A 13386-nucleotide genomic window follows, 5' to 3' on the forward strand; every position below is an offset into this window, starting at 1 on the left:
ATTGAGTGTGAGGCTACACAAAATGTACAAAAATATAAAATAATCGTCCTATTTTTAAAAATGGATGGTGATTCAAAATACCTAAAATATTTAATTAAAAATGTTTACCAAAAATTAATTATTTTCAGATAGCCTATGTTATTGGTGATATTATGAGATAACATAATATATATAGAAAAATTATACTTGCCTCCCATTTAAAGGTAATCCCTTTAAAGCTATATAATTTTGACATGATAGAAAACATAGCTACAAGTTGTGATTGTCACAGTACTAGTAAGTTGTAAGAAACTTTGTTAGCTGGTGGGTTAAGTGAATTTTGTGTGCAATGAGTTAACATCTGAAGAAATACAATATTCAAATGTGGATTAATTTAATTGTACTATAAATTCCAAATACAGTACCTTGGTTTGAAAATTATCTTCACGTTCAGCCATTCGAATTTTACCAACGTAGAATCAACGTAGACACATACGTCTCGCCATCCATATGTTTACGAACCTGGAGCGGTTCATTCGTACAATTACTAACCTCCCATTACAAGACAATAAACCAATATGTTGCCGTCGTGTTAGCGGGTTGCCACGGCAACCAGATGGTGAGCGCGCAGACCCTTGCAATTATATTATCGAGTCTGAAAACATAGTCCCACGCTTCGATTCGTGACCCTCTCTGCGCTAATTCATACCCAGCGTTTTAGACTACGAATTCAGAGGGTCAGAATTCGATTACAGGCATGAGAATGCAGACTTATTATCTTCGATAGGGATTGAAAGTATATTCCTTACATTGTGTTCTGCTCTGTTTCTACTAGGTGTGGCGTCCGACAAGGAGATTCACTAGCTTGTCTCCTTTTTAATATAGCACTGGAGAAAATCATGAGGGATTCACGTATCAATACTAGGGGAACTATTTCTATAAGTCGATTCAGGTGCTGGCTTACGCTGACGACTTAGATATCATAGGAAGAAGTCAGACAGCAATGAAAGAGGCCTTTATTAAGCTGGAAAAGGCAGCAAAAAAGGATGCATTTACAAATTAATGAAGAAAAAACAAAGTATATGCCAGTCACGAGAACTAATATAAATGGATCCCCTTACTTGGAAATAGGCTCTTTTAAATTTGAAACTGTCCATAGTTTTATCTATCTCGGCTCTGAAATTAATAACAAAAATAATGTTAGTTCTGAAATTAAAAAAAACGAATATTATCTGCCAATAGATGCTTTTATGGTCTTAGAAGACATATGAAATCTCAAATTATATTTAGGAATACAAAAATTATGATGTATAAAATTCTTATAAGGTCTGTACTATCTTACACATCTGAGACTTGGCCATTGTCGAAGTCAGATGCGACATTATTATGTACATTTGAAAGAAAGATTCTTAGGCAAATCTTTGGACCAGTTAGAGAAAACGGAACATGGAGAAAAAGATATAATTTCGAACAGTACAGATTATATAATGAGCCGGACATTGTTAAATTTATAAAAATAAGAAGATTGGATTGGGCCGGGCATGTTGTGAGAATGCAAGATGATGTGTTGCGAAGAGAGTTTTAAATTTATTCCGATGGAAAGAAGGAAGGTTGGGAGACCGAGATTGAGATAGGAAGACTGTGTGATGGATGATATCAAGACTTTGGGTGTTAGAAATTGGAGAAGTTTGGCATTGGATAGGGAGGAATGGCGAAAACTTCTGAAGGCCAGGGCCCATGAAGGGCTGTCGTGCCATTGATGATGATGATGGTGTTCTGCTCTGTGCTGTACCAAGTGGTGACTATGATCTATATTCACAGTATGAACCGCTGCTTGTGGATTTTTAGGCCCACCACGAAAGTATTTACTAATGAACTGGCGTAAAATTGCCAGAATTGGCAAAAAAGAAGGCAATGATTATTAGAGGGGAAAAATTCGCTCCGGCGACGGGGAACGAACCGGGGTCCTTGGTTCTACGTACCAAGTACTCTAACCACTGAGCTACGCCGAAGTTCAATCCACAGTACCGGGTCGAATCCCTCTCCTCGAGTGTTTTTCCCTTTGTGGCCTCACTCCAAGTTCGACATATATGTTGACAAATATTAAGTCAACTGCCATTATACAAGGAGCGCACTCAATTGAGTGACTTGGTGGCCGAGATTCCACAGTAATATGCATTGTTGGGGAAAGAATCTACGTAAAGATTAATTTTTGGTCCTACAGAACATATCTGTTATGGTAACAATGATTATTAGAGGAGAAAAATTCGCTCCGGCGCCGGGGATCGGACCCAGGTCCTTGTTTCTACGTACCAAGTGCTCTAACCACTGAGCTACGCCGAAGTTCGATCCGGTGCTTGGACAATGGGAAGGACAATGTAGTGGGACTGCATTGGAACCGTAAAGACGTGTAAGCCGGGTCAACAGATGACACCACATAGCTGATTTGTGAATAAATAATTTGTTGAGTTAAAATCGTTTCCACATTCGAGTTGTAACAATTTGACTTTCGATTGAGTTTCGATAGAGAATGAAGTGCTATTTACCACGCAGTAAATTTGTTTTGAGGCATTAACTCCAGAATACTGTCGTCATTGTGTAGTACTGTGTTGCTATTGATACGTAAAAATGACGTCGTAGACGAAAAGAATGATTTTTGAGCTCTGTTTCCGAATGTATCTTATTTATTTTCTTGTAGTTTTATTTGTTTACGTCCGTTTTTGTACCTAATTTTCATTTATGTGAAAATAAATTTACAGAAAACAAAAAATCATATATGTAAATCTAATTACAAGAAAATATTTCAGAATATAATTTGTGTTACTTTTTAAATTTTATTAATTTGGTTTGTTTTTTGTTTCTAAATTTATTTACATGAAAATCAACGGATTACTATGAATCTTGGTACTTCTTAATTGATTTATTTTACGATTTTTTATCAACTGTTATGGTTATATAGCCTCTGAGTGATTAAGGTGATAATGCCAGCGATATGCGTCCAGGGTTCAGCGCCTAAAGTTACCCATCATTGCTCTTAATGGGCTGAGGGAAAGAAAGCTCAACCAAATAACTTGTCCCAACCAGGATTTGAACACGGGATCGCTCGTTTCACGTCAGACATTATTACTCCACAGCGGTGGACGAATGTTTGTACTAGTGACTTTCCTAAAAGAAAACCTGTCAAAACAATGTTTGATGTACTAGCACAGTCTAATATGTATATACAGTCACGAAGCTCTATACGTAGTAAATATGCACCCATGGATAGTTGCTAACCACTAGGATCGCTAATATCGCCTCATTACATTCAATGCGAAATAGTACCGGCACAGTCTATTGTTCCTAGCATCCTCACAACTCAAGCTTCGTGACTGTATATACTAGACTGTGGTACTAGTATAGCGGTGAACGCTATCGTGCTAGTGTTACTAAGAGGAGATGCAACATTCCAATTCGGCACCTTAAGAAAAGGTGAGTTTCTCGTTTCATGTTTTCTTTCTTCTTTCTTCATTCGTCTGTTTCCTATAATATTCTCAATTTATGTTACTTCATCTTCGAATATTTTTTTCTCCATGAGCTGTATCTTCATCCGGTATGAATTACTATTCCTTGCCACTGTCATAAACTTCATCTTCAACCTCTACATTGTTATCAGCACCATCATCTGAAATTTCATCTATAATTTGTATAATAATAGTGTTAGGATCATCACTTAAGTTATCTTCCATTGTTACTTTCTAACACAAAACAAACTTATAAGAAAATAAATAAACTGCACCGACAGAACTTTTTCTATTAATACTACTCATACGTAAATCTGACGTACACTTCTAAATATATCACATAAAAACTTAACTGAGCCTACAAGTTGCAACCTGCCGTCACGACTGCTAGTCAACAACAGACTGATGGAAGCATAGCTCGAAGAAAAAGGGGTTCGCTTGGCGGGAAGTGTAATGGGGATGAATTTAAAGTTTTTTTTAAATAACCATGGTCCAAAAACATAAATTTTCAGTAGAAACAAAAAAAACTATCTGGCATGGATGTTGTGTGAAATTAATCATGCCATTTCTTAAGGTGTTGTAGAAACTTGGAAAAATTGAATTACATTTATAAATTAAATTGTCTCATAGAAATACATGTGTAAATGTAGGTAAATGAGAAGTGCTCTGCAATAACAAAGTATGTACTAGAGATGAGCAACGAACGACAAAGCAAGACGAACAGCGCCAGCAAAGCCGAAAACCCGCATGACTATGTTCTATACGTCGCGTCGTTGACGTAAAGATTGCTTGTGAGTGTTTCGAGACGCCGAGATTGATCACTCTCGAAGTCCCGAACGTCAAGCAGCCTTGAATCGTCACAGTTGTTTATACCTGACTGAACTTTTATCTACTTTGGCAACTGTTATATATGTATAAACAATCAAGTAGCCTATTTGAAACATCATCTCTACCTTTCAGTGTATAATAATCCGTCTTTAGTCTTTATTTAATTACTAGGCCTTTATTAAAAGGCTATGAATTTTCTTTTCATATGTTTGAGATCAAGTGTGCAATCTCAAGTAAAAAGATACTAACGTTATGTTTTATATTTCTTACAAATTCAAATTTATTTGAGAATTGTTTTTTTTCTCTTTATATAAACATAGGCAATATCACATAATAGAACCAGAATATTTTGATAACTAAGATACTGTTCTGTTTTGTCTTTTTGTCTCATTTAAACATTTATAATATTATTTATTTCAATGACGTGTGTTATTCAAAGTTACGAAATCTTTGCACGCACCAAATACTATTTCGAGAATGATGAGCGAGACACGAAACGCACGAGAATGACGAGACGAGACTCGAAAGACAAATGCAACGAACACAGCGAGCGAGAGCGGCAGTTGGTTTTGTTCACCTCTAGTAATGTATGTACTGTACACATACCTCGGTATAGTCGCCACTATTAATGTATCAAAATAACAAATTCAATAACGAGATTTTGACGAATATTACATAAAACTTATACATATAAACTATCAGTAATACTAATTAAAAACGCAGATTTGCAAAAGCATTTATTTGTTAATGAAAACAATGTTACTTTAATAACTGCCAAACACTCACTTGTTACACATACCTTGTTATTGCAGAGCACCCCTCAATTGTGGACAATGGCTGTTTTAAGAAAAAAAACTGTATTGTGGCCGAAGTGTGTCTCTCATTTAATCTTCTTATATTTATTATATCCTGTTTATTCTCCTTTCGTTGCTTACGTTTCTACCATGGGGTTACTTCTACACCTAAAGATGACTCCATAACTAATACAACAATTCACGTGCTAAAGTATTTTTCTCTGAGGTGACTTTTGCTGCGTACATAAAAAGCAGTAGTGCCAATATACTACAGTTTAAAATTGTATGTATAAATGTTTCAAGAAGATATGAATGGAATATTTGTAAATGGTATCGTCGTCCTGGACAACGGCTTTTTTCACAAAAAAAGTCTTTGGACTATGGTTCTTTTATGAAAACAACTGAAAATTTCCACTCCTATAACATAGGACTATGGTGTTTTTTCCAACTAACAACTAACTCAGTAGATGGCCGCAACAATACGCTCACCACATGCTTAATGTCTCAAATTTGCACTTTTTGGACTATGGTTCTTTAAAAAAAACCTTCAATTGTTTAACCACTATACGTCAAAATTATGTAGGCCTACGGTACGATAACATTCTAGGGTTACTCTTACTGTAAATGAATCGAATATATCAAAATACTCATTTTACCGATTTATACTACATACGAAATCGATACAGCTAAATCCTGATGTTTTTTCGGTACTAGTGGTTCGATTCCTCTCAAATAATGCTATTTTTTGGTAGACAGATTTTCCTAACATAGGTTTACTGTCTCCCCTTGGCTCTATGGATAACGTACACGCTTATATAAGTATGAGATTAATAATCTCGATGAGTATATTTTCACATCCGGAACTACAAGAGAGAGAGGAGGCTCGGGCAGTTCTTAGCACCGTACCGGTTCGAAAGAGATAGCAGTTCTCTCCCTACGCATTTCCCTGTCGAACACATTTGTCCACGTTCATAAACATTAGGGGATAAGAATGCTTTGTGTGTGTTATTAATAAAGTCCGAAGGTTTAGTCCCTATTCCAGCCCGCAACGTCGCCATGTATAAGGTACATACAGTCAACTCACAAAAATACTGATGCACAGAAGAAACTCGTGCTCCAGGCAACCCGGTCAGTCTGATAGCATTTGTCCGTGCGTAATAATACAGGGACATCATTTTATTTTTACTTCAATTTTTATTGTACCTGAGTTTTTGAATGTACTTCACTCCCACCCCTTCTCCTAAGGAAGTTCAAACTCCACACAGAACCAAGACCGCAGATAGTAAGCAGTACTGAGTTACTGAGTATAGTACGTTCCAGAAATATGTTCGCGTTTTCCAGTGACGAAAGAGCTTTCAATATTGAATCATATTTTCGCACAGGTACTGTCCGTTTGCCTACGTCGCATCCCGATTTCCCCCACCTGCTTCTGCTCGCCCCTCTGTAATAGCTGGGCTGTCTTAGCTCTTTTCTGAAAACATTCATTTCTCTTAGGAATTGGAAGTTTACGTAATATTATACAGCTGTTTCATTTAACTTAAATAAAAGGGCCTCGTTAAGTAATTAACTGTCACGTGATTTCCTCCCTTTCTACAATCTTGCGGCATAACCACTTGGACGGACAGTAGGTAGCATGTCTGAGTAATTTTATATTTTCGGGTCGGGCAGAAGTGAAGATTGAATTTACAGTACGTAGAGTAGGTGCAGAATTATTTCAACATGAGTTACTAGTACGAAGGACGAAACTGGCAATTGGAATTAGATGCAATAGTCTATAGTGCGATAATATGCACAAAAGAACTGAAGCCTGTATCGAAATGAACGGCCACCATTTTCAAAATTGTGTTTAAATATTCATATTATGATTATTTTTCAATTTAACTTCTTTCTCTATATTGTACGCTAATGTGCTGTAGACAGTATAATATACACTGCATAATGAATACGTTCGCATGGATAACTCACTTCGTGAGTAAAAACACTTATTCTTAATACAGTACTGTACTTTGATTAAAGAAAAACCTAATGAAAATTATCAAACTCAAAATCGCGATATTTCCTAGTTTACGTAAATGGATGAACTACTTTTCTTCCTTCCTATACCTAGTAGAGTGATTTGCGTTTTACGCCAGTATCATCGAACTCCAGTCTTGGAGGGGGGAGCAAGCGGTGTTTCCGGTTCTCTAAAGGTATAGACAGGTTAATATTAAAAATGTTAGTAAAAATAAAATGATGTCCCTGTATGATTAATAAAAGCAGTATACTGGTAATAAACAATGTTATTGAATATATTAACGTTCAGAGAATTATATTCAGTTGTACAGGTGAACTAACATTCATATGTTTTTTTATCCAATGGCACCAGGTTGTCATTTGACATTTCTGGTCTCTCCTGACAATGGCTTATTTGTAACTCACTTCTGAGGTTGAGGCGCCTGAAAGGCGGAGTTACCTTGCCCCGATGATGATGATGATGATGATGATGATAGGATATTATGAAGTGCCAGGAGACGTCTTAAACCTAAACCTAACCTAATTTCTGGACCATGGACAAACACAGGAATATTCCCCTTTAAGGAAAAATTCCTGTGTTCTAACTGGGAATCGAACCCGAGACTTCATGAACTGTAATCAGAAGCTCTGATCACTAGCCCATGAGGCTGGTCACATTTATATATATATATATATATATATATATATATATATATATTGTAAAACTTTGGAATAAAACATTATTTTGCTCAAAGAATATAAATGTGCAGTATAGCTCGTACGAGGAACAACTACCGAAAAGCAATAGTGGCGTTGCTGTCTGTTTTGAAGTATGTATGTAGGCATGCTGAGGGGGCGAGAAGTGCTGGCCGATGGAAGTACTGTCTCTTCCAAGAAAATGAACAAATGAGGACATCGCTGTGGAAATAAAGAGCGTAGCAAGAGAAAAATTCGGAGCTAATTAAACGCACAACATATGTTTACGAATGAAATAATAACACCGTGCTATACAAGACACGTATTCACATGCAATAGAACAAACTAAAGTCGTAATGTAACTATCATAAAGCAAGACTGATTCTATCGATGTAATTTCTCTTCCGACTGTACTCTTGAATATCATTCATGCTATCTCGTGACCTTTCCTGTCGCCAGCTCTTCCTTATCGCATTGTTTCATTCGCATTCCTTCCGTCGGTATTCCCTGCTTGCGACACCTATACATAAGATGGGATACAAACATAATAGGCTAAATATATTATTTACATTTTACATTACTTACTACATACACGTCCACACCTGTGGAGTAACGGTCAGCGCATCTGGCTGCGAAACCAGGTGGCCCGGGTTCGAAACCCGGTCGGGGCAAGTTACCCGGTTGAGGTTTTTTCCGGGGTTTTCCCTCAACCCAATATATGAGCAAATGCTGGGTAACTTTCGGTGCTGGACCCCAGACTCATTTCACCGGCATTATCACCTTCATATCATTCAGACGCTAAATAACCTAGATGTTGATACAGCGTCGTAAAATAACCCAATTAAAATACTACATACACAATTATTTACATATTTACTTTATATACATACGCATGCAAACTAGACGAAGACCATGGTTATGAGAAGAAAACTAAAGAAGGCAGGCCAAAATTGCGAATTCGAAATAAGGCAGTGGAACAAATGTACAGCTCCAAATACTTGCTGTGTGTTATAAATAATAACATGAGATTCTGCCAGAAAGTCAAAAGAAGTAAAGCAATGACAAAGGAAGATTTTAGCAGAAAAAGGAGCATCTTCTGCGGACTTCTGGAAAAATAGTTAAGGAAGAGACCAGTGAAGTGTTTTGTGTTGAGTTTGGCATTGTATGGGGGCAGAAACATGGGCATTACGACGAAGTGAAGAGAAACTACTAAACGCATTTAAAATGCGGATATGGAGAAGAATGGAGCGTGTGAAAAGAACAGATAGAATAAGAAATGAACCTGTGCTAGAAAGAGTGAGTGAAGAAAGAATGATGCCGAAATTGATCAGGAAAGGAAAAAGAAATTGGCTGTTCCACTGGCTCAGGAGAAACTGCCTACTGAAGAATGCGCTGGAAGAAATGGTGAACGAAAGAAAATTTCGGGACAGAAGTGGGTAACAGATGATAGAGAACATTAAAATACAAGACTGTTCAACTTATAACCTCTTCTAATAGCGGGACAATAACAATGTTCTGTGTTCACTACAATTAGCATTGCAGTGAATTACAGTGTACCTACGTAGGCCTACATTCTTAAAGTCTCGAAAGAAACTTTTCTGCGATGCTCACTCAGACTCAGACAAATTTTTTATTGTGGAAAGAAGCGTTCCACACCACATGACGTAATAGGAGAATATCTAAAGTAAGAGAAGTCACTTCCACACAAGTTATATTCCTGCAGGTTTGCATGTGTGGAACAGTAGCGGCCGGTGATCGAAATCCTCGGTGAGGCCAGATGCAACTAGTTTAAGTGCCTCCGATAGGAAATATTTATGATATTAATTATTATTGTTATTATATTATTAATATCATTATTACTGTATTATTATTATTATTATTATTATTATTATTACTATTATTAGTCTATTCTTATTACTATCAATGAAAAATAATAATTTCACTCACCAAATAAGCTGTTATGCTCTGAGTTTCAGTGTGATGAAGCATCCCATATTATGTGCTGAAATTCCCCTTTCTTTCTTTTCTTTTTATTTTTTTCCTTTGACAGCAACAAACAAGGCCAAGAGAAGTTTATTTTGCATCACATTACCACATAACCATTTATGTTGCCCATACCAGGATGCAATAGAAACTCGCGTTTTAAGATTATGTGTCAGAAAAATTATCAGCGATGTCGTAGGTATCTCGGTAATCTCTCTCTTTATTTAAAACTTCCTTTCTTTCAATAGTATTTCATCTCGAAAAAGGACACTCTAACAATGAATTAACTGCACCAGCATTATTTCTCTCATTTGTTTCTGTTTATATTTTCCAAAAATACATAACATTAGCCCAGATTCACTACTGTACTACCAAGTACAATAGTAGAACACCCTCGCTTATGTCATAAACTGAGACATAAGGGGAGAGAATCAAGTGGGTCTCTGCCTGCCAAAGAGCTGGAATTTTGTTATTTATGGCCTAGTTAAGAAGACAAGTCACCACTGCTATTCCCACCCCACTCTACCCTTGAGGCCGGCCCATGGATGGGACGAGTGAAACTTGACCAGGCCAGACGAATTGTGCCTCAGCTACAACGTTTTAAGCGTAAACTCAAAGCCCGCGAAAGGACACGAAATGCATTAAGCCAGACCCGGCACGAACGATTCTGGCCTCATGAACAAATTTTACTGCAAAACAAGTCTATATACATCACACGCCAGACCCGGCAAGAGCAATCCTGGCCTAAGGAACAAATTTTACTGCAAAACAGGTCTATATACATCACAAGCCAGACCCGGCACGAGCGATCTCGGCCTTAGGAACTAATTTTACTGCAAAACAGGTCTATATACATCAAAGTTTTCAAATGCTTCTACAGCGATATATGCTTCATTCAAATAACTAATACATTATATAAAAACACAAAATTTGATTTCAGTTAAGCCAAGTGACTGAGGCCCGGCCTCACTTGCCTCAGTCAATCAGCCGCCACTGGTGTGGAACCACTCAACGTAATTATTATCTCGTATAGCCGATATAACTGCATAGCCACAATTATTCTTAAATATATTATCAAATTCTTGTTTTAAGTTTGCGACAACTGTTCCGTTACGTAACCCATTAAAGTTATGTGAGATATTGTCCATTTGTTTTTAGAGCTTCAGTCAATAGAAAAGGTCCAACGCAGGGCTGCGAAATATGTCAAAATCGGAAAGGGACATGGTGAAGAGATAGTAAAAGACTTAGGGTGGGAATTTCTCAAATCAAGGCGACGAAAAACCAGACTGACCGCATTGTTTAAGGCACAAATGGGACACAGAGCATGGACCGACATCAATGCTACATTAGTAACACCATCATACTTAGGCAGGGCTGATCATATTAGGAAGTTTAAATGCAGAAAACAAAGAACGGACGTGGCAAAATTTTCCTTTGTTAACCGCACAATAGTAGAATGGAACAGCTTACTTGCGGCAATCTTTCAGGGTGGTGCTCTCAAAATCAATACATTTAAGGAAAGGTTTAGAAGATTAGACTGAAAATGTAATTGTAGGTGCAGTGTAATTATCTAAGTTGTATCATGTAATTAATTAAGTTGATCATGTAATTAATCAAGTTAAGTAATGTAATTGTAGGTGCAGTGTAATTATCTAAGTTGTATCATGTAATTAATTAAGTAATAAAATGATATGTAAGTTGATATGTAAATAATTAAGGTGACATGTAATTACTTAAGTTGGTAATAGTTGGGTTTAATAGAAGTACTTATAAGTTATGTTTACTTTTACTTATTTTAGGCGTTATTATAGCATAGTTTTTATTTATAGGCCTAAGTTTATTGCATCTATTTAATTATAGTTAGAATAAAATTTACGTTTATTTTTATTGCTGTAATTATTGTAAATTATATTAATATTTATTGTAATGTTATTATTGTATATTATATATCACTGCCACCGGGTGTATACCCAATTGTAGTGTTAATACATACATACATACATACATACATACATACATACATACAGTCCACACCTGTGGAGTAACGGTCAGCGCGTCTGGCCGCGAAACCAGGTGTCCCGGATTCTAATCCCGGTCGGGGCAAGTTACCTGGTTGAAGTTTTTTCCGGGGTTTTCCCTCAACCCAATACAAGCAAATGCTGGGTAACTTTCGGTGCTGGACCCCGGACTCATTTCACCGGCATTATCACCTCCATTTAATTCAGACGCTAAATAACTAGATGTTGATACAGCGTCGTAAAATAGCCCAATAAAATAAAATAAGTACATACATACATACATACATACAGTCGACCTGGTTGGCGAGTTGGTATAGCGCTGGCCTTCAGTGCCCAAGGTTGCGGGTTCGATCCCGGGCCAGGTCGATGGCATTTAAGTGTGCTTAAATGCGACAGGCTCATGTCGGTAGATTTACTGGCATGTAAAAGAACTCCTGCGGGACAAAATTCCGGCACATCCGGCGACGCTGATATAACCTCTGCAGTTGCGAGCGTCATTAAATAAAACATAACATTTAAACACATTTTACATACATACATACATACATACATACATACACACATACATACATACATACGCAATTGTGATGATTCTAAACTGGTGATAGTTTCAGAAATAACTGAACATTTGTGATTAATCATATTAAGCACGGACAAACCCTATTAGACTGACCTCGCTGCAGGGAGCTTGACAGGTCCTGCTGCTGCATGAGTGACTTTGTGAGTTGACTGTACGTACCTTATGCATGGCGCAACAGTAAACAGACGCAATGCTACACGTTGCGGGCTAGAATAGGGACTAAACCTTCCGACTCTAGTTATTAATCAGATTTACTTTACCAATTTTCCAAACACAGGACTGAGTTGAACCTGTTCCCGATCCTATACCCTTGAAATATTTCTTGGTTAGAGACGAATCCAGAATCTCTTTGTTCATAATCAGACAATTTTAGGACCGTGGCCAGAATTAATTTTCGAGAGGGAATAACACAATGATCTTATGTAGTGTCATGCGCTTTTTTCAATACGGTACACAAAAAAAAGAAAAGATATGCCTGACTAAATTATCATAGTTTACGAGGAGTATAGTCGGAGGCACCGATTTTGGCAGATGACCTCAATGACATTTCCAGTAGGCGAGCCAATGTTTTGTGGGAACTGCGAGAATGAATTGCGATAAGGCTGTCTGTCCTTGTTTATATGTTCACACTCGCCTCTCGTATCGTTGTTATTAATTAATAAACACACCACAGTACAGTCCGACTCAAAGAATACCTTAAATACATATAAGTTAAATGACTTTCCTTCGCAATGATTTTACAACACGTCTCCTACATTTTCTAAATTAAAAGGAAAAAGCATTGCATTGCGCATATGTGAAGAGTCCACTGCAAGAATGATGGATGCCATTTGGCAAGAGAAGCAATTGAAAGTTTGAAATGTTTAGCGCTGAAAGCTTAACTGTGATTTTCCGATCATTACTGGACTGGACAATGACTATCAGTGTTAATGCCATTTAACTCTCTATGTACAGCTATCAAAAGAAAAAGTGGCCGCTCTCCTGAAACAAAGTTCCCTTCGGGTATCTTCGCT

At 37.1% G+C, this 13386-nt stretch overlaps 1 protein-coding gene across 1 annotated transcript in view; it reads right to left on the bottom strand.

The window, feature by feature from the left end:
* Positions 1-544, bottom strand: part of LOC138707656 (nicolin-1-like) — a 31352-nt gene extending 30808 nt beyond the window's left edge. Inside the window, exon 1 of the mRNA XM_069837366.1 lies at positions 405-544. The gene's annotated coding sequence lies outside the window, so the exon portion shown is untranslated. The remainder of the gene's footprint in view (positions 1-404) is intronic.
* Positions 545-13386: the final 12842 nt, after the last annotated feature.

Source organism: Periplaneta americana, chromosome 10, assembly GCF_040183065.1.
Source record: "Periplaneta americana isolate PAMFEO1 chromosome 10, P.americana_PAMFEO1_priV1, whole genome shotgun sequence".
Taxonomy (NCBI): domain Eukaryota; kingdom Metazoa; phylum Arthropoda; class Insecta; order Blattodea; family Blattidae; genus Periplaneta; species Periplaneta americana.